Source organism: Choloepus didactylus, chromosome 10 (genome assembly GCF_015220235.1).
Source record: "Choloepus didactylus isolate mChoDid1 chromosome 10, mChoDid1.pri, whole genome shotgun sequence".
NCBI lineage: Eukaryota > Metazoa > Chordata > Mammalia > Pilosa > Megalonychidae > Choloepus > Choloepus didactylus.
Window position 1 is genome coordinate 109512220 of NC_051316.1, and position 20951 is coordinate 109533170.

Below are 20951 nucleotides of genomic sequence, written 5' to 3' on the forward strand. Positions count from 1 at the left end.
GGGGAGAGTCACCCCATCACAGCTCTGCCAGGGACCACTGCACTGGGGAAGAGCCCTGCACTAGGGAAGGCCACTCAAGAGGCTGCAAGTGGGCTGCAATTGCCCCATGCAGGGGAGCTAGAGGGTGTCGGGACCTGGCAAGGCAGCTAGCTGGGCAGCGTTGCACTGTTGAACATGGCCTAGGGCAGGAAAGATCAAGCCCCACTCTGGACACTTCACCCTCTGCTCAGGACAAAGTTTCCACTGCCTTGCAGCTGCCCTCCTGACTCCTGCTGCCCTATGCAGCAGCTAACTTGTTCCGTTGGGGACCCCAAGGCCAACCTGAGTTTGAGCTGACCCCTCTGGTGGCACCACCTCCAGCACTAGCAGCAAGGCCCCTTGGCTTAGCGGGGGATCTGGAGGCTTCCTTCTCTCAAAGGGACAGGTTTCCCTTTTCTCAGAGGTGGGCAGGCAGAGGCAAGTGCGGGCCCAGGCAACGGCCCTGCAGAAGAGATTGGCCCTATTAACTTCCCCACACTGCTGCCTACAGGAGACATCCAGAAGGGGCAGGTTATGGCCCTGTTTCCCCCAAGAAGGAAGGAGTTTGAGGATTGAGCCCAGCTTTCTACTCACCCTGAGAAGTCCAGCATCCCCTGGCCACCAGAGTCAGTATCTCTCTTACACCTTACACATGCCCCCCCACCCCTGCAAACACACATAAACATACCAAACACACACACACACACACGCAAACATACCCATTGCACATACTCTGCATGCATACACATATACACACCATATATATACATGCCACATACATACACAAACACATCATATACATACACACCACCCAAATAAATACCCATATACATACCTCACACATATATACAAACATACCACACATACTATACGTGCATCCTATAAGCATAAACAAACACACATGCACGCACCACACAGACACATAAATACACCTAAATGCACCATGTACATACACCACATTTACATACACACATAGATTGATGGCAGCCATTTTTTAAAGACTGTACCTAGAAGAATAAGGACTACTTGGGATTGGAGGGGTGGGACTAAAGGGATTTATTTGGTCACATTTTCATATTAACTATCAAAGACTCTTAGTGCCTAACATATCATCTGGTCCAGTATCTAAGAACATTTTGAAAAATAATAATAAAGGAGATTTGGATTACAAGATGTTAAATAATATTATAATAGTGTAGTACCAAAAAAAATAAAAGTAAAAAGGCAAACAGATCAATGGAACAGAATAGAAAGTTCAAGGTAAAAAAAATTATTTTATTTAGAAAACAAAACAAATTTAGAAAATACATGAACTAAGGATTCATTTCAAAAAATTAGAAGAGAAACAATATAATTCAAATGAAATAATACAGTTAAAGTTTTAACTTATTCCCCAAAAAAATGACTTCAACAATAAAACCAAAGTCTGGTTGTTTGAAGAGACCAGTAAAACAGAACTCTGGAAAATTTTACAAAACAACCACAAACAAGTTTAGGAAAGAAAAAGGATAGCTAAGTTTTAAAAGTAATTTATTAAATTATAAGAGAAAACCATTGCAATTTTATTGTATAAATTTGGAAGGCTAGAAAAAACAGATATTTTCTAGAAAGTGTTAATTACTAAAATTGATACTACAGGTTGAAATTTCTAATAGATCACTAACCACAGATAAACTAGAAAAAGAAACCAAAACTCTATCTGACAAAATATGTAAAACCAAGATCTTTTAAATGTCAATTCTATGAAACCTCCAAGAAAGAGATTACACCTACGTAGTTTAAATTATTCCAGAACCGAGCAAAAGTGAGGCGATATGTCAGTTCTAGGAACAAGGTTAGGCAAAGACAAAAAGCACATTAGAAACAGAAAACTATAGACTAAGGATCAAAAATTAAAAATAAAAGTAGAAATTAATTAAATTGAAAAGAAACATGCAATAGAGAAGATCTAGTAAAAGATCGTGTTTTTTTTAAAAGAAAAGCCAGAAATCTCAATTTTTATTAAATACTCCCATTTTTAAATATTTAAGAGTATGTTGCAGACCAATAAAATATATCTGTGCCTCATAACTATTTTGAAATCTCTGGATAGATCAATCTGACTCATGAATATTGATGCAAAAAAACCTAAATAAAGTATTAGCAAGTCAAATTCAGCACTATATTCATGATTAAGTGGTATTTACTCCAAGAATGCAAAGATGGTCCAGAATTAATGAATCTGTTAGTGCAGGGTTTAGCAAACTATGTTCTACAGGCCAAATCTGGTCCACTACCTGTTTCTGTACAGTATGAGAGCTAAGAATGCTTTTAACATTTTCAACCAGTTGGGAAAAAATCAAAACTAGAATATTTCATGACATATGAAAATTATATGAAATTCAAATGAGAGAATACAGATACAATATAACTATGCAACTTAGTACATATCTTATAAACCAACCATAATCATTTAGAAAAGGTAATAAAAAGAAGATCCCATTCACAATAACAAGAGATAATGTGATACCTAGGAATAAACTTAATAAGGAATGTAGAATAAACTACAAATAAAGTTCTATTGGAACACAGCAATGCTCATTAATTCACATGTTATTGCATATTATCTATGGCTGCTCCCATGCTACAATGAGAGTTAAGTAGTTGCTACTGAGACCCCATGGCCTACAAAGCCTAAAATATTTACTATCTGGACCTTTAAAGAAAAAGTTTGCTGACCCTCATGTTAGTGTAATGCATTCTATTAATAGTTTAGAAGAATTATGTGATCATCATGATAGATTGCAAAAAAAAAAAAACTTGATTAAATTCAACTCCATTCTGATAAAGGATAAGCAAAACAAAAATCTTTAAATATAAGGAAATTGCCTTATAAATGTTATCTACCAGAAACTAACAGAAAATACTATAGATAATGCTGGAAACACTACAGGAATTCCAATTAACTCAGGAACTAGACAAAAATGCCTGTTATCATCATTACTAATCAGCATTGTTCTGGTAGTTCCAATCACGTAGAGAAAAATAAATTTAAACCATAAGTAATAAAATAGAAGAATCAAAACCCTCATTATTCACAGATATCATGGTTTTCTAAATGGAAAATCCAAGAGAATCAACTGAAAATGTATTAAAACTATTGAGAGAATACAGATAAGATATAACTGTGCAACTTCGCACATACCTTATACACCAACCATAATCATTTAGAAAAAGTAATAAACAGAAGATTCCATTCACAACAGCAAGCAAACTATGACATCTAGGGATAAACTTTAAAAAAATGTGTGGAATACTTATGTGAAGAAAACTACGAAACTTTTCTGAAGGATGTGAAGGAAGATCTGAATAAATAGATACACCATGCTCTTGAGTGGAAATACTCATTACTCTAAAGAAGTAGGTTTGTTTTTTTATTTTTAATTACCTATCAATTCAATGAAATTCCAATCAAAATCTCCAAGAATTTGATTCCAAATTTCATTTACAAAAGTAACAGTCAAGACATTTCTGGAAAATAAAAAGAGGAAGAATTAACGTACAAGGTATAGACCAGTAGTAACTTAAATGATATGGTACTGGCACAGAAATAGACAGCAGATCTGTTTAATGAAATAAAAGACTGAAAAATAGTTCCGTGTATATGGGCATGAAATGAATAGATGTAAAGATGGTATTTTGAATCAGTGGAGAAATCATGGAATAAATGTTGTCAAGACAATCTACATCTATTTGAGAAAAAAATTAAGGTAGAGACTCCAGATCAACATCATTCCCAAAACAAATTCCACATGGATTAAAGTCCTGAGCTTTTGTAAGCAAAATAAGTACTAGAGGAAAATATCAAAATATTGCCATGACTTAGACTAAAAAAAGCCTTTCTTAACATAGCATGAATCCCAGAAACCATTAATGAAAAGATTAAAAATTAAGCTATAGGAGGAAGAGCTAAGAAAAAAGATTCCTTTGGTTCCAGAAAATCTCATGAAAAAGAGGAAGGCTTATCAGGCCCTCAAAGCCACCCAGGCAAAGCAGGCACTTTTGGAAAAGAAGCAGAGGGAAGAAAAACAGAGCAGGCTTAAGCAACTGGAATCGTTTTTAATTGATTCTCAGTGGCAGCAACGTGACAGGATACACCTCAAACGGCTAGGAGTGAAACCTCATGGCTTGGAAGTGCCAGATGAACATTCCTTGGCCTTTGTAATATGCATCCAAAGGATCAAAGGGATAGGTTTACTGGTGCGGAGAGCCACTGAAAGACTTCACTTGAGGAAGATTTTCAGCCGTGTATTTGTGAAAATGACCCCCACAACCCTAACAATGCTGCATACCATGGAACCTTATGTGACCTGGGGATTCCCCAATCTGAAGTCTGTCAGGAACTCATCCTGAAACATGGACAAGCCAAGGTCAAGAAAAAGATAATCCCATCAACAGACAACACAGTAATTGAGGAGTACCTGGCGAGGTTTGGTGTCATTTGCTTGGATGATCTCATTCATGAAGTTGCCTTCCCAGGGAAGTACGTGACAGGATCTCCCAGTTCTTGTGGCCCGTCATGCTACCAAGAATAAAGTCGGCTTTCTCAAGGAGATGGGCTCACCTGGCTATCAGGGTGAAAGCATCAATCAACTCATCCGACAGCTGAATGAGACCCAGAATCTCTGAAAGCACGTGGCATTGGAGGCATATGTTTGTTTTCTGAGTTGTTATCAAGTATATTCAGAGAAGATTATTTTCTGCTCTGTCTTCACAAACTGGAGGGGAAGGATCAGGCAAAAGACAGTGGGTGATGGGCATGGCAGGACCTCTCATAGAACAGCCTTGTTCCAAGGGAAAGTTTCAGTGTATTTTCCATGTGGCCACTACCTCTTCTGAAATCAGCAAAGGACACATATTTGCCATGGAGGCGGGAGTTCTGCTGTCACGTCTTCTGTACTGGGTTTAATGTTGGTGAATACTCAAGTCTGTATACCAGGCTTCTGACACACTGTAGCAGTGGACCAAGCCCAGGGCCTACCTGAACCCAGGGGTTCATTCCTAGGGCTTTGTTTTAGAAAGAACTTAAAATACAGCTAGAAGAACACAAAAATGAATGCTCAGTTATCTCTGCTGTGAGTCTGTGTTTCAGCCTTCCCCTGACAACTTTTGAAAGCTGGCTCTAAGAGTATCTGGTGGCTTCCTTCTCCTAGCCTGCAACTGACTTAGTCTTTTCCTCTGGTATTTTAATCTGTTCTTGTGTTACAGACCCTGTCGAGGATCTATGAGAAGGGAAAGACCCCTTCCCCAGGAATACGTAAGTCCACTCAAAATTTAGCTTTGAATTTTAGAGTGTTTGTAGACCCTTATCCTCAGGGACCTATGCACCTAATGTGCAGAGGTCTTGCTCCACCACGATTGGTCACCCAGGCCCTGCCCTTGCTAGTCTCTGGTTCCTTGCAGCTATAAAGATAGCTTTTTTCCCTTCAAGCCAACCGGGTGTTTCATATAAGAACACCATGGTGGATTGCTAAAGCCCCTGGCACCATCTGTAACACGGGGAAATGCCCACCATTTGTTTGTCCTGGGCTTCAGGATGGAATTTTATTTTTCCTTGATGGTAAGCCTTCTGTATAAAACCTGGATCATGAAGGAGTGAACCATTTTCTTGGTTGGGTGTGAATGAAATTAGCAGTTTGACCTTTTAAGCCCCAGGCACTAATTTAGTTGGACCCTTCTGTGCTTTGCCGTTTTCTTGCATGTTCTGTACTGCAGAAGTATTGCCCTCTGCTGTGCTAGTAATGATGAACATGCTGCTAATGTCCTGGAGACATTACAACTGAAAATAGGGTCTGATCCTGCTTGTGTCCACCCCTAAATGGACCTTCCCTGTGCTGACATCACGCCATTACCTTAACTTCCCATCTAATCTGTTGGTGAGGATCTACCAGGCCCAGATTAAGACTTGAAAACGTGCTTAATCATTGTGTTCACTGATCCTTTAAAAGCAAAGTTGCTTTGCTGCAGCTTTGGCTCATAGGGCCCTCAAACATAGCTGTGAAAATGAGTTAGAGGCATAACAATACCTTAAAGTGTGCCAGGTTATGAGGTAGTTAATTAGGCTGATTGGCTCAAAAGTTAACCTGCTACGAATAGATTTGTTGTAGATGTTACTTATATTATAAAGCACTACAAAATCAGATTACCTTAAAATGATGTACACAAAGCAATGAAAAGAAGCAGTTGTGAGAATGGAAGCCAAAAGGTTTATGTCCCAGATCTGTCTTGTACTAAATATGGGAGTATTGTGTCTATCTTCCTGTAAACTCCTAATAACAGCTAGCCCTAACAACCTCACAGGTTGTTAGAAGGATCAAACAAAATGCGTTTTTTAACTTAGAATTTGATAAGTTATAAAAATTGTGCACTGCAATTTAACGTACCATCATAGACCATTCCATAAACAAGTTATGGGACTGTCATTTTCTGAAAAAAACTACACCTATTATAAAACCTCCAGATTAACATATGCTAATATGGATTGTTCATGGCATTCAGTATATATACCTGGTATGGTCTAGATGTTGTAGGGAAAACAAAAACATAAAACCTAGTTTTAGGGAGCAAGAATAGGTGGAGTGAGCCGCATGGCGGATTAACTAAGGAGACTAGAAGGTAGTTGTGGGACCTTTTCCTCTTTGCTCTAAGCCTTTAGTCCCCTGCCTGACTTGACTGGCTCCCTGGTTCCAGGGTTTTTCTTTATTGGTTTTTTAAAGTACTTGGATATTTGAAAGTAAATTTCTAGTTAGTACATCATGTGGTGGTGAATATGATTAAAAGGGGAAATTTTAGGTGGTATATATGCCACTAGAAAAAAAAAAAAAAAGAGGTCAGTACAGCACAAACAGGGGGCCCTAATGTAAACTATGGGCTACAGTTAATAGTACAATTATAATATTCTTTCATCAGTTTCTACAAAAGTAACACACTAATGCAAAGTGTTAATAAATATGGCAGCTCTGTATTTTCTGCATGATTTTTTTCTGTAAACCTACAACTTCTCTAATAAAAAAATACTTAAATAAGGAAAAAAATTAAACTATATAAAATTTTAAAGCTGTATGGTGAAAGACATCATAAATAAATATAAAAGAAAAGTGATAAACCGGAAGCTTGGAAACATATGTTCCACTTTTTACTTTATGACTTCTATTGTTTATTTTATTCCATTGTTTGAATATATTTGTACATGGGATAATTTTGCAATTAAAAAAATAAGCATTTAAATAAATAAATTCTGTGTGGAGTTAAATACTAAACATTAGACTAGGAAAGTACTAGTGATAATTTATCTGTTCCCAGGAGGGAAAAAGCATGAAAGCAAAAACAAAAGAAGATTCTTTTTTAAAGGAAAAACTATGACTACACGAAACTGAAAGCCTTCTCTATGGCCATGAAAAAATAGAAAAAATTTTAAGTTAAAAAATGAGTTTAAAAGATTTGTGACTCCCAGGGGAGTGAATCTCCCTGGCAACGTGGAATATGACTCCTGGGGAGGAATGTAGAGCTGGCATCGTGGGACGGAGAACATCTTCTTGACCAAAAGGGGGATGTGAAAGGAAATGAAATAAGCTTCGGTGGCAGAGAGTTTCCAAAAGGAGCCGAGAGGTCACTCTGGTGGGCACTCTTACGCACACTTTAGACAACCCTCTTTAGGTTCTAAAGAATTGGGGTAGCTGGTGGATACCTGAAACTATCAAACTACAACCCAGAACCCATGAATCTCGAAGACAATTGTATAGAAATGTAGCTTATGAGGGGTGACAGTGGGATTGGGAATGCCATAAGGACCAAACTCCACTTTGTCTAGTTTATGGATGGATGTGTAGAAAAGTAGGGGAAGCAAACAAACAGACAAAGGTACCTAGTGTTCTTTTTTACTTCAATTGCTCTTTTTCACTCTAATTATTATTCTTGTTATTTTTGTGTGTGCGCTAATGAAGGTGTCAGGGATTGATTTAGGTGATGAATGTACAACTATGTAATGGTACTGTAAACAATCGAAAGTACAATTTGTTTTGTATGACTGCGTGGTATGTGAATATATCTCAATAAAATGATGATTAAAAAAAAAAAAAAGATTTGTGACTATATTATGAATACAAATATATATACAAAGACGTTTTACAAATCAATAAGAAGATAAATTTTCCAAAAGGAAAAATAGGCAAAGGACAAGAATAACAATTGCACAAGGGAGGAAATGTGATTGACTAATGCATAAAATACAAGTAATCAAAGACATGAAAAAGAAAAATCATCTGGTCGAGCCATTTGTCCTCAAGGATTTTAAGCATTTGTGTCTACAGATTAGGCAACTAGGTTTTGAATCAAGTTGCTAAACTGGTAAATACATAGTGGGGAAACAAGAATCCAGCTTCCAGCAAAAGAACCAGTATAGAATTCATCTGAACAGAATGGCTGGCTACAGACTAGGAGGACTGAGACCTCGCTGGCTGCTAACACACTTAAATTCAATTCGGCAGGTGTTGAACAAAATGGAGCTTACAGTCTAGTAGGAGACTGGATGAGTGCTACAATAGAGGAAACACGACGACTTATGAAAGCACAAAATAACATCTCACTCAATCTGGGGACTTGGTTACACCAAGATGCTAAAGGAGGTCTGAGAAGACTTACCAAAGAAAGTGACGTGATGGAAGATTTAGCCAAGCAAAGGAGGTGAAGGAAGGATTACAGACAGAAAGAACAAAATATGCAAAAACCAGAAAGTCAGAGAAAAAGCACTGTACATTTGAGGAACTGAAGGGGAATTTAGAGTGTGAGGTTGGGAGTAACATGCAAGAAAGTTAACTGGCCAAATCATGCGGGGCCTAATATATTATTATAAAAATAGAGCTTGGGCTTTAGCCTAAGAGGATGGGGCCACCACTGAAAGATTTTAAGCAAGATCCCAACAGGTTTGATTGGTGTTTTGGAAAGATCACCCTGGTTAGAGTGTGAAGATGAATTGGCAGGATGGGAAGGACAGAAGGGTTGGTAGCAGAAAATGGCGTTAGGCAATGTCTTTTCCAGTAGTCCAGGTAAAATATGATGGTGGCTGTTCTGCTTTGCTAATGCTGCCGGAATGCAAAACACCAGAGATGGACTGGCTTTTATAAAAGGGGAGTTTATTTGGTTACACAGTTACAGTCTTAAGGCCATAAAGTGTCCAAGGTAACACATCAGCAATTGGGCACCTTCACTGGTGGATGGCCAATGGTGTCCAGAAAACCTTTGTTAGCTGGGAAGGCATGTGGCTGGAGTCTGCTCCAAAGTTCTGGTTTCAAAATGGCTTTCTGCCAGGACGTTCCTCTCTAGGCTGCAGTTCCTCAAAAATGTCACTCTCAGTTGCTCTTGGGGCTTTTGTCCTCTCTTAGCTTCTCCGGAGCAAAGTCTGCTTTCAATGGCCATCTTCAAACTGTCTGTCATCCGCAGCTCGTCTCTCAGCTCCTGGGCATTCTTCAGAGTGTCCCTCTTGGCTGTAGCAAGCTCACTCCTTCTGTCTCAGCTTATATAGTGCTCTAGTAATCAAGGCCCAGGCTGAATGGGCGGGGCCACACCTCCATGGAAATTATCTCATCAGAGTTAACACCTACAGTTGGGTGGGGCACATCTCCATGGAAACACTCAAAAGAATTCCGATCTAATCAACACTAAAATGTCTGCCCCACAAGATTGCATCAAAGAATATGGCTTTTTCTGGGGGACATAATACATTCAAATCAGCACAGTGGCCAAACAAGTGCAGTCACAGTCAGGATGGAGAGAGGAAGAATCAACAGAACTTGGTGATTGTTTGGAACGTGGAAGGCAAGATTCCTGGCTTGAGAAATTAGGTGTTTAGAAGTTTGGAACATGGGAGGAAGGGTTGAACTGAGGTGAAAGTTGAATCAACTAAGATGTCAAGTGGATAGGTGAATATACTGGACAGAAGCTCAGGAAAAATAGGCTAGAAAAATATATTTAGGCATTCTCAATGAAACCATGGGTGTGCATAGGATAGCCCAAGGAGAATGTTGAATGTGAGAAGGCTCAGGACAGAACCAAGAAGAGTGCCAACCAAAAAGAAAGGCAGAGGAAGAAAGGTCAGAAGGGAAGAAGGAAACCCAGGGAATGTATTCAGGAGATAAGTCAACAATGTCGAATACTGTTGAGAGATCAAGTGGGTTATTAACTGAGAAGTGCCCATTGGGTTTAGGAACAAGGCAGTCATTGTTGACTTTCCATTCCAGAATAAAATGTTGGGAGGCAACAGCTCCACATGAATGAAAATGTACCCAATTCACTCTAAAAGGAAAAATATTTTAGAATATTTTTGGGTCAGGTTTTTTTCTTGTCCTAAATTTAACTGGCTGGAATACTTTGTGAAGTGGTATTTTATTTGCCCTTGACAGGAAGGCTTTACCTTTTAAAAGTATGTCTGCAATTCATCTTCAAGGTAGAAGTTTCTTTAGTTCAGCATTCTCCACAGGAGTAGATACTGGTTACTGTAAATACCACTGAGAAACTTTAATGTGCCTCAGATGTAGAAGCCTTTGGTGACCTAAATATGCGAACAGGGTCTAAGTGGGAACCAGGTAAAATATTCAAGATTTCAAGTGTGAGCCGAGACATATTGTTCCAAAGTGGAAAAGACCAAAATCATCACCATCAAAGGAATGTGAAATAATAAACTGGATCCAAAGATAAAAGCCAAACACTTAATATGAATCATAAAAGAAAAGCACAGCATCCCATCTGTCCTAGACTAGCTCAATGATCTAGCAGTTATGTTGGGAGCCCTTTCAGCCTCTTCAAGAAGGACCCCTTATTGATAAAGTGCAATTAAAAAAAAAAAAAAATGCAACTTGGTTTGGCATAGTCTTGCATTCAGCAGGCCCTCAAAAAGTTTTTCAAACTTAAAGAACAGTGTAGACTTTTGTTTCCAGCCAAGATGTCATATCAGGGACCAGATTTTCCCTCTTACCTGAAACAACTAGAAAACCAGAAAAAATATATAAAACAATGTTTTTCACCCTATTGGACATCAAGCAACGAAGTAGATCAATGACAAATGAAAAACAAACAAGGTCAATCCTATGATTACCTCAGCTTACTGCCTAGACAGACTTTTAAAAAGGGAGAGGGAAATTCCAGAGGCTAATTCCACACCTCTGAGTTGAAGAGTTCAGGGAGGCCAAAGCCCTTGGAGCACTGCAATCTGTGCTCTTACACAAAATGACATCAAAAACAGTTGCAGCTTTCTCAACCTCAAGCCAGCTTGGCCTAATGATAGTCACTATTGGAATTAATCAACCCCACTTAGCATTTCTTCATATCTGCACCCATATAAATAATAACCCACATTATTCATATGCTCTGGTTCCATCATGCACAGTTTAAATGGCAAGCAGTTCACAGGACAGGGTACCAGAAAGGAGAAAACTGCACAAAGAGAGCTCCAGGGATCTGCAGAGGGCAGCCCTCAAATCTTCACCTAAGTACTGATGAGACCACGTGTGAGCGGAAACTACCCCAAACCTAGGGGGGATCACCCAAAAGGATTAGCGAGAATAAATTTTGAAGCTCACATCAGCCAGGGAATAGTTCCTATTTGCAACAGAGTGGAAGACCTCCCAATTCACATAGCATTGGATAGATAATCAGAAAGACTTTACCTCAGTAGTGGAAAACAGTCGGCTCTAAACTAAACATTGCTCTACTTCTGTTTTATAAAGCTTAAGAGCAAGACCAAAAAGGATCAAACTGTTTCCAAGTAACTTAACTGCATCCCAGAACAAAGCTCAAGAATATTTATAGGATTACAAAAATATCCAGCACCCAAAAAGGTAAAATTCACAATCTCTGGAATCCAATTAAAAAAAAAAAAACAAAAACAACAAAACACTGCCAGGCAAAGCAGCAGGAAAATAAGAAGAAGAAAAATCAATCATAGAAACCATCCCAGAAATGGCACAGATGATGGAATTAGTAGACAAGGTTATTAAAAAGTTATTGTATTCTGTCCTTATGGGTTGGAAGACTTAATATTGTTAATATGTCAATATTACCCAAAGCAATTTAATGCAATCCTAATCAAAATTCCAACATCCTTCTTCAGAGAATTGGGAAAGCTAACCATCAAATTTGTAAGGAAGGGCCCAGGGCCCTGAATAACCAAAACCAACTTGAAAAAGAAGAACAAAGTTGGAGGATTCATACTTCCAGATTTCAAAACTTATTATAAAGCTACAAAGTAATTAAAACAGTGTGTTATTGACAAAAGGAGAGACCAATGTGTAGAAATAAATCCTTACATCTAAGGCCAATTGATTTTTAAAAAGGGTGCCAGATCCACTCAATGGGGAAGGAATAGTCTCTTCAACAAATGGTGCTGGGAAAACTAGATATCCAGATGCAAAAGAATGAAAGCGGATTTCTAACTCACATCATATACAAAAATTAACTCAAAATAGATCAACCACCAAAGTATAAGAGCTAAAATTAGAAAATGCTCAGAAAAAAACACCATTAGCCAATAGGGAAATGCAAATCAAAACCACAGTGATGTACCATTTCAAACCCACTAGAATGGCTACTATTTTAAAATGGAAAATAACAAGTGTTAATGAGGATGTGGAGAAATAGGGACAACCGTTCATTGTTGGTAGGAATGTAAAATGGTGCAGCTGCTTTGGAAGACAGTTTGGTGATTCCTCAGAAAGTTAAGTATAGAATTATCGTATGATCCAGCAATACCACTTCTAGGTATATATCCAAAGGAACCGAAAGCAGGGACTCAAACAGAGACTTGCACACCTATGTACATTGTGGCATTATTCATAATTGTCAAAAGACAGAAGCAACCCCAGTGTCCATCAACAAATGAACAGATAAACCAATTTATATACATAAAATGGAATATTATTCAGCCTTAAAAAGGAATAAAGTTCTGATACATGTGACAACATGGATGAATACAAAAGGACAAATACTGTATGATCTTACTGATATGAAATAATTAGAATAAGCAAATTTGTAGAATCAGAAATCAGAATACAGGCTACTAGGGGCAGGGGTAGGGGTAGGAAACAGGGATTTAATGCTTAATTGGTACAGAATTTCTGTTTAGGGTAATGGAAAAGCTTTGATAATGGATGATGGTAATGGTAGCATAACATTGTAAATGCAATTAACAGCACTGAATTATATAGTTGAATACAGTTAAGATGGGGAATTTTAGCTTGTGTATATGTTACTAGAATAAAAATTATTAAAAAAAAAAACAATAGGACTCAACACACAGTGAACCCTAAAGTAAACTATGGACTATAGTTAATAGTATAATTATAATAATATTCTTTCATCAATTGTAACAAAGTTACCACATAAATGCAAGGTGTAAATAATACAGAGAGTATATGGGAACTCTGTATTTTCCGTATTTTTTTTTGTAAATCTACAACTTTTCTAATAAAAAAAATTACATAAAAAAGATAGGAAAAATTTTAAGCAGCTGGAAAAAAAAAAGACACATTACACTGAAAGGAACAAAGATAAGAATGACATCAGACTTCTCATCAGATACGATGTATGCCAAAAGAGAGTGAAGCAACATCTTTAAGGTACTGTAAGAAAAAACTGCCAACCTAGAATTCTTTATCGAGCAAAAATATCTTTCAAAACAAAAAGAGTGAATCTCCCTGGCAACGTGGAATATGACTCCTGGGGAGGAATGTAGAGCTGGCATCGTGGGACGGAGAACATCTTCTTGACCAAAAGGGGGATGTGAAAGGAAATGAAATAAGCTTCAGTGGCAGAGAGATTCCAAAACGAGCCGAGAGATCACTCTGGTGGGCACTCTTACGCACACTTTAGACAACCTTTTTTAGGTTCTAAAGAATTGGGGTAGCTGGTGGTGGATACCTGAAACTATTAAACTACAACCCAGAACCCATGAATCTCGAAGACAGTTGTATAAAAATGTAGCTTATGAGGGGTGACAATGGGATTGGGAATGCCATAAGGACCAAACTCCACTTTATCTAGTTTATGGATGGATGTGTAGAAAAGTAGGGGAAGGAAACAAACAGACAAAGGTACCCAGTGTTCTTTTTTACTTCAATTGCTCTTTTTCACTCTAATTATTATTCTTGTTATTTTTGTGTGTGTGCTAATGAAGGTGTCAGGGATTGATTTAGGTGATGAATGTACAACTATGTAATGGTACTGTAAACAATCGAAAGTACAATTTGTTTTGTATGACTGCGTGGTATATGAATATATCTCAATAAAATGATGATAAAAAAAAAAAAAAAACAATAGGACTCAACACACAGTGAACCCTAAAGTAAACTATGGACTATAGTTAATAGTATAATTATAATAATATTCTTTCATCAATTGTAACAAAGTTACCACATAAATGCAAGGTGTAAATAATACAGAGAGTATATGGGAACTCTGTATTTTCCATATTTTTTTTTGTAAATCTACAACTTTTCTAATAAAAAAAATTACATAAAAAAGATAGGAAAAATTTTAAGCAGCTGGAAAAAAAAAAAGACACATTACACTGAAAGGAACAAAGATAAGAATGACATCAGACTTCTCATCAGATACGATGTATGCCAAAAGAGAGTGAAGCAACATCTTTAAGGTACTGTAAGAAAAAACTGCCAACCTAGAATTCTTTATCGAGCAAAAATATCTTTCAAAACAAAAATGAAATAAAGATTTTCTCAGACTTACAAAAGCCAAATGCATTTATCTCCAAAACCAGTGCCACAAGAAAAGCTAAAGAAATTCATTTAGGCAGAAGAAACATGATTCTAGATGGAAGTCTGGGTCTATACAAAGGAATGAAGAACACTGGAACTGGTGACTATGTGAGTACACGAAAAAGACTCTTTTCTTATTATTTAAATCTCTTTAAAAGAAAAGTACAGTTAGGATAAGAAACTATTGACTGAAAAACACCCAGAACTTCCTGTGTACTAGAATAAATTGTTATACATTGTCTTATCTAAATTCTGATGAGATAATTGCAAAAAGCAACCTCAAGGGAAGCTATTAGCAAGCTAGCATTTGCAGTTCATGTGGGAATGTGGATTCTACTTATGGAAGAAAATAATATAGATATGTTTAGTATAAAATGCAACAGCTGCAGCTGAGATCTGTGGCTCAGCTGGATTGCACTGAAGCTTGAATATAAGGCTTATGTAGAGCAAAGTATACTTCCAGATAAGTGGGCTGTGATGGCGAAGTGCCCTTTCAGGGGACAGTAGCAGAAGATCATAGTGGGAAGAAATCCAGGGGCAGAGGTCATGGCATCCAGAGATCCCAGACATTCTCCAGGGAAATTTCACTGGGAATGAGGGGACATATATGCGTTGGTTTTACTGTAATTGAGAGAAAAGTCAGTATTCCCTTTGCTTCCAGTTTCCTACCACTCATTCTTGGATCCCTTTTCAGTTTCCAACCTACTGAAACTCTTCACTTAACAGTCATCAATGATCTCCTAATTGTGAAAATCACTTGCCTGTCTCCATCCTCATCCGTCTTGTCTTAGTTTTCCTCCCGCCTTTCTGACAATTCATCTGTTTCATGACTACCTGCCTTCTAATGAGAATATGTTCCTCAGTTGTGCTTTTTAGCCCCTACTTCCTCAATATTCTCTCCCTCCGTGATCTCACCCACGCCTATTACCACCCTCACCTGTTCTGATGATGTCTCCTAGCTCTCCCTTCAACCCCAGGGCCCAGGGTCACCTCTGTGCTGACACACCAAACATCAATCTCCTTCCTCTCTGCACCGACCCTTCTACCTTGTTGCTCCCCTAAAGTGTAGCTTTAATGGTCTGCCTCCCTATCTTTCCATTCAACTAGACCAAAGCAGTGTCCCTGATGTACCTTCTTAGTATCTGCCTAGTGCCCAGCCTAGTATCTAGCATGTATTTTTTAGAGCAGTTGTAGGTTTATAGAAAAGTCTTACAGAAAATACAGAGTTCCCATATACCCCCCCACACAGTTGTACAGTTTTCCCTATTATTAACACTTTTCATTAGTGTTGGTACATTTGTTACAACTGATGAATCGATATTATTATAATTATATTAACTAAAGTTCATAGTTTACATTAGGGTTATTCTTTGTGTTGTACAATTCTTTGGGTTTTTTTTTTGTTTTTTTTTTTTACTGTGGTAACATACATACCATATAACATTTTCCATTTTGACAACTTTCAAGTATGCAATTCAGTGGTGTTAATTTACATTCACGGTGTTGTGCTACCATCAACACTATCCATTACCAAAACTGGCACACATTTTAGAAAGCCAAATCTTGCCAGGGAATTCAGTTCCAAAACCAGCAAGTAAAGCATCACTTGAGAACAGCCAAAAATTACCCAAAAGAAATCCCTTATTTCACCCATAAAGTACACATGATTTTGTAAATACAAAAGGAAACTGCAGATTTACTTCCCCATCTCGCACTCCCTCTGGGATGTATTTTCATTGAGTGGGAGAGCTAGAACAGCCCTCATTAGTTGCATTATATTCTGTCACTCCCACACGTGCTTCCTTTTGTGCCTTGCATGTTGATTGAATTTCCAAAAGTTAAATGCATATATAACCATGACTCCATTGTAAATGTTTGGTGAATAAATTCATTTGTCTTCCCCTTGACTGGTTCTTCCTCCTGACTTCACAGTTTCTGATGCTAGCACCTCACTGAATCAGGCCAAAATCCTTTGACTGTCCCCTCTCCCTCACCCTTTCTTTCTGGCTTCTAGGTTCTTGTTAATTCTTCCTTTGCACAATGTCCTTCTGTCTCCACTCTCATTGCCACCTACATCACGCAGGCTCTGATTACCTCCCATCTTGACTTCTGTGATAGCCTCCCAACTGGTCTTGCTACTCCCTCTCCAGTCTGTTTCATGCCGCCATTGGATTAACACTTTCTAAAGCCCTGACTTAGTCTTATCACTCCCCTGTCCAAAAGCCGTCGCTGGCTCCCCACTGGCTATCACAGAGTCCACACTCTGCCAGTCCAGTCTGGCATTCAAGGTCCTGCATAATCAAGTCTCAAGCCCTCTCCAGTCCTACCTCCCACCCTCACCAGACAGAAATACCATGCTCCTTGCCTATCCCCCAAAGTTTTCCCACTATGTCACTGCTCCCCACCTCAAAGGTTACCTCCACAACCATCTCCACTTGCCTCAAATGGTAGCCTCCAAACTGACCTGTCCTCATCACTATTGCTGCCTTTGTACCACTTGGCTTGCACTGCTAGATTTAAAGTACCCTAAAGAAAGGATACATGTCATCTATATTTTTCATTCATACATGCACTCATAATCATGGAATCATGTGAATGTATCGAACATTTTCAATGTGCCAGGCGCTCAGCTAGATGCTAGGGATATGCAGTGAAAAGCGAGAAGGTGTTGCCACTCACAGAACTCATTGCCTGTAAGTGGCAACAGAACAAGCCATTGACCCCAATAGAAATTATGAGAGGCAAAGTGGAAGAAGGGAACTTCACCTTGACAGTGGTCAGAAAACTTCCCTAAATAGGTGACATGTAAGTTGACACCTAAAGAATGAGTAAAAAGTAGCAAGGAAGAAAGGAGAAGGGAAAGCATGACCAAAGTCTCAAGGTAAGACAGAAGAACCAAAGAAGAAAAGCATGGCTAGGGCACATGGAACAAGATGGGGGTGAGAGGGAACTGGAGCTGGGCAAATAAGCAGGGCCCAGCCGATCACAGCCCACCTTATTATGAGTCTTGTGAAGTAAGCAAAGAGGCTGGGTTTGATCCTGAGGGTAAGGGAGAATTTTAAACAAAGGAGTATCATAATCATACTTGCAAGTTGGAAAGATGGGAGAATGGATGACACAGGGTAAAGATCAGGGGTCGATGCAGTAACCCAAATAAAAGAAGGCTGAGGTCTGGAGCAAGTGGATGGTATAACTAATATGATTCAGTGATTAATTGAACTCAAAGAGGCCACTAAGAGGAAAAGGTCAGAGATAATCACACAGACTGCTTTGCACATAATAGGTGCTCAATAAATATTTGTGGAATGGATGAATAACAAATGAATGAATGATCAAATGTACCAATGAATATGAGGCATAGAAAAGTAGATTAAAATACTTCGGAGATCCCTTCCAGCGCAGAGCCATCCTTAGAGGTAATATAGACTCAGGAAAAAAAGTATCAGAATTTATTGGTTCGTACCCTCCCTGTATTTTTTAAACAGGAAAAATCTGGTCAAGATAAATTTAGGGGCTACAAAGAAATATAAGAGCCTCGGATCATTTTTTGTCTGTCTTTCTATATGCTGCCTTCCTGAGTCTCTGCCCAACTCTCAGGACCATCAGTAGCTCCCAACTCCCCCAGACCCCAGGCCTCTGGATACATTCCAGAATTTGCCACCTCTTGAAATGGCTCTGTCAATTACAATTTAAAGTGCTCAGAAACTGATTGGTTCATTTGTCAAGTATTTATTGAGTAACTATTACATGCTATTAAGGCTATAACAATGAAATCAATAGTCACAGCCCCATCCCTCAAGGACCTACCATGCCTCTTGGGCATTTAAATTAGATTGCACACATAAATGGTGAAATGTATTTCTTTTTCTCCATTTCCTGACAAAGAAGTCTCTTTTGCTGTGTAGACACTGGCCTCAGATATAACCAGAGACCGCCAGTCTTCTCCAGGGTGCCAAAGAAGTTTTGCTTTCATAACGTAAGACCACCACCTAGTGGTCCCAAACAACATTACTGATGGGTACAGGAAAATTCCCTGCAGAGCTAATATTCCTGGAAATAACTTCCATCATCTTCTAGAACTTTTCCTTTCACTATCAAGATAATCTAAGGGTTGGTTCTCTATCCAACATACAATAGGTACTCAATAAATATTTATTAAATAAATTTATAAACAGAAAGGCAAATTAATTCCATACCCTGATACCTTTTGGCAACTGAAGGAGAAAATTTAGAAATTCTTTCCCAGATTCACCTGGATTCCAAAGGACCTCTAATCCTTTCTATCTAAAGGCCAGAGGCATTTCTGTCATTAATTTACCAAGCAATCCCTTTTGGCTCATTTGAATAAGGTGAATTGTTTTTAAGGGTCATTGCCATCAGGGATGAAACCCCTGACTCCCTCCCACGAAGCTCACGGAGCTTTCTATCACCCAATGACAATGATGAAAAGGCTCTGTCACCCCAGATGTCAGGACCAGTACCAAAAGAAAGGAGAGTGTGGGCATAGAACGAATGAAGACACTTTCATCAACTGCTTCTACACAAAGGCCAGACTGGGCCAGGTGTCATTGGGAAGTGTGCTCAGAAAACCACGGTGACCCAAACCAAATGGACTGTCCCTGGTAGGGATCACAAAGTAAGTAGCAAAGAACAACAACAACAAAGTAGGAGGCTAGCTTCTTGGGAATATAAGGATCCTAGGACAATATTCCAATGAGCTAGGCCTTAAGTCCTCCTGGAGATCTGCTTAAATACACAGAGCAGATCTCCAGGAGGCTCTGGCTCTAATAAACCTGAATACTCCCGATTCCCAAGGCTCAGATGGTGGAGAAATGGCAGTTGGCAACAGTTACCTGGCTCCTCTTCTCTCAGAACTGCGGGAGGCTGAAGCAAGGGGTTCAGGAGGACTCCTCCCCCTTAGTCAATCCTTTTCTCCCTGGCCTCATCCTTCCTTTCTGATTAAGGCTGTCCATGAATGACAAGGAGCTGGAGAGGCATCAGGATACTGGAGGAGGGGAAATCAGACCCAGGTTCTAAGCCCAGCCCCCTACACTTGCTGGCCCTGGACTTTTAGCAAAGTATTTAACCCTTTCTAGCAGGGCCACCAGGTACTGGTGTAAAGGTTGTAGACCATCCAACTATAGAGATGCTGCTTACATTGTAACCATTGTTGATTTGTGTATTCATTGAGACAATTTTGCAGCAGATGATAATAAAGTGTCTTTGGGGTGTCTTTTCCAAAGGCTTCAAATGGGCTGTCATCAGACCTGTATTCTGAGACTCAGTTTCCTAATATATAAAATGGGGACTTAAAAAAGGTTCCAATTTCTGAGGGTTGCTGCACTCAGTAAATAAAGGAGTAGACTTAGTTAAAAATAGAAAGACCTTCTTGTCTCTGCCTGAGTCTTCAGATGAAATGGAAAATGGAAAATGAAACATAAGCCCTGCCCCATCCACACCTCCACTACTGACCATTAGAAATTGGGTTTGCTCTGATGGATAGGTTTGAGGGTACACCAGGGAGATTTGAGAAAGGTTGTAAATTTCTTAAGTTAGCCTACAGAAGTCATTCTGCAACAGGATGTACATTTGAGAAATACTTGTTTTCAGGAAAACAGCCCACATAACACCTCTTTGATTCCTCTCACCATGAAGATTGAACTAAATATAGCTCAGTCTAGTAACACAAATGATGTATGTAATTTTGATTTGGCTTGATAAAAAGGAAGAATGGGTAGGCAGTAGATTTTGCTTTCTAATTTGGTCTGTTGTGACACAATGTTAAAAAATGAACTAAAAATGTAATCTGCCTTTCCTGTACAAACTGGAACTGTAAGTATGAAAAATACTTCAGGTAATCAAATAATTGATGAGGGAAAGGCTTCTTTTTATAAAAGATTTGAGACTTAGCCTGGAGTTCCACTTCTTGCATGACAGCCTGAGGGCATGGACTAGCTCCCCAGTGAAACTGGTGAAAATTATATAAATATATATATATATATATAAAGCAACCATTTAAAGTCTCTGGAAATGGCTCTAAAGACACATTTATTCAAGAAAATCTACTAAAACTAGGTAAGATTTCCAGGAGTCTGTGGATTTGAACCAAGACCCATACCCTCTCTACCCCCT

At 38.7% G+C, this 20951-nt stretch overlaps 1 protein-coding gene and 1 pseudogene across 1 annotated transcript in view; one reads left to right on the forward strand and one right to left on the reverse strand.

Annotated features, from left to right (window-relative positions):
• RGS3 (regulator of G protein signaling 3) overlaps nt 1–20951 on the reverse strand; it is a 176130-nt gene that overhangs the window by 135389 nt on the left and 19790 nt on the right. The window lies entirely within an intron of this gene.
• Nucleotides 3382–4686, forward strand: LOC119505087 (annotated as a pseudogene).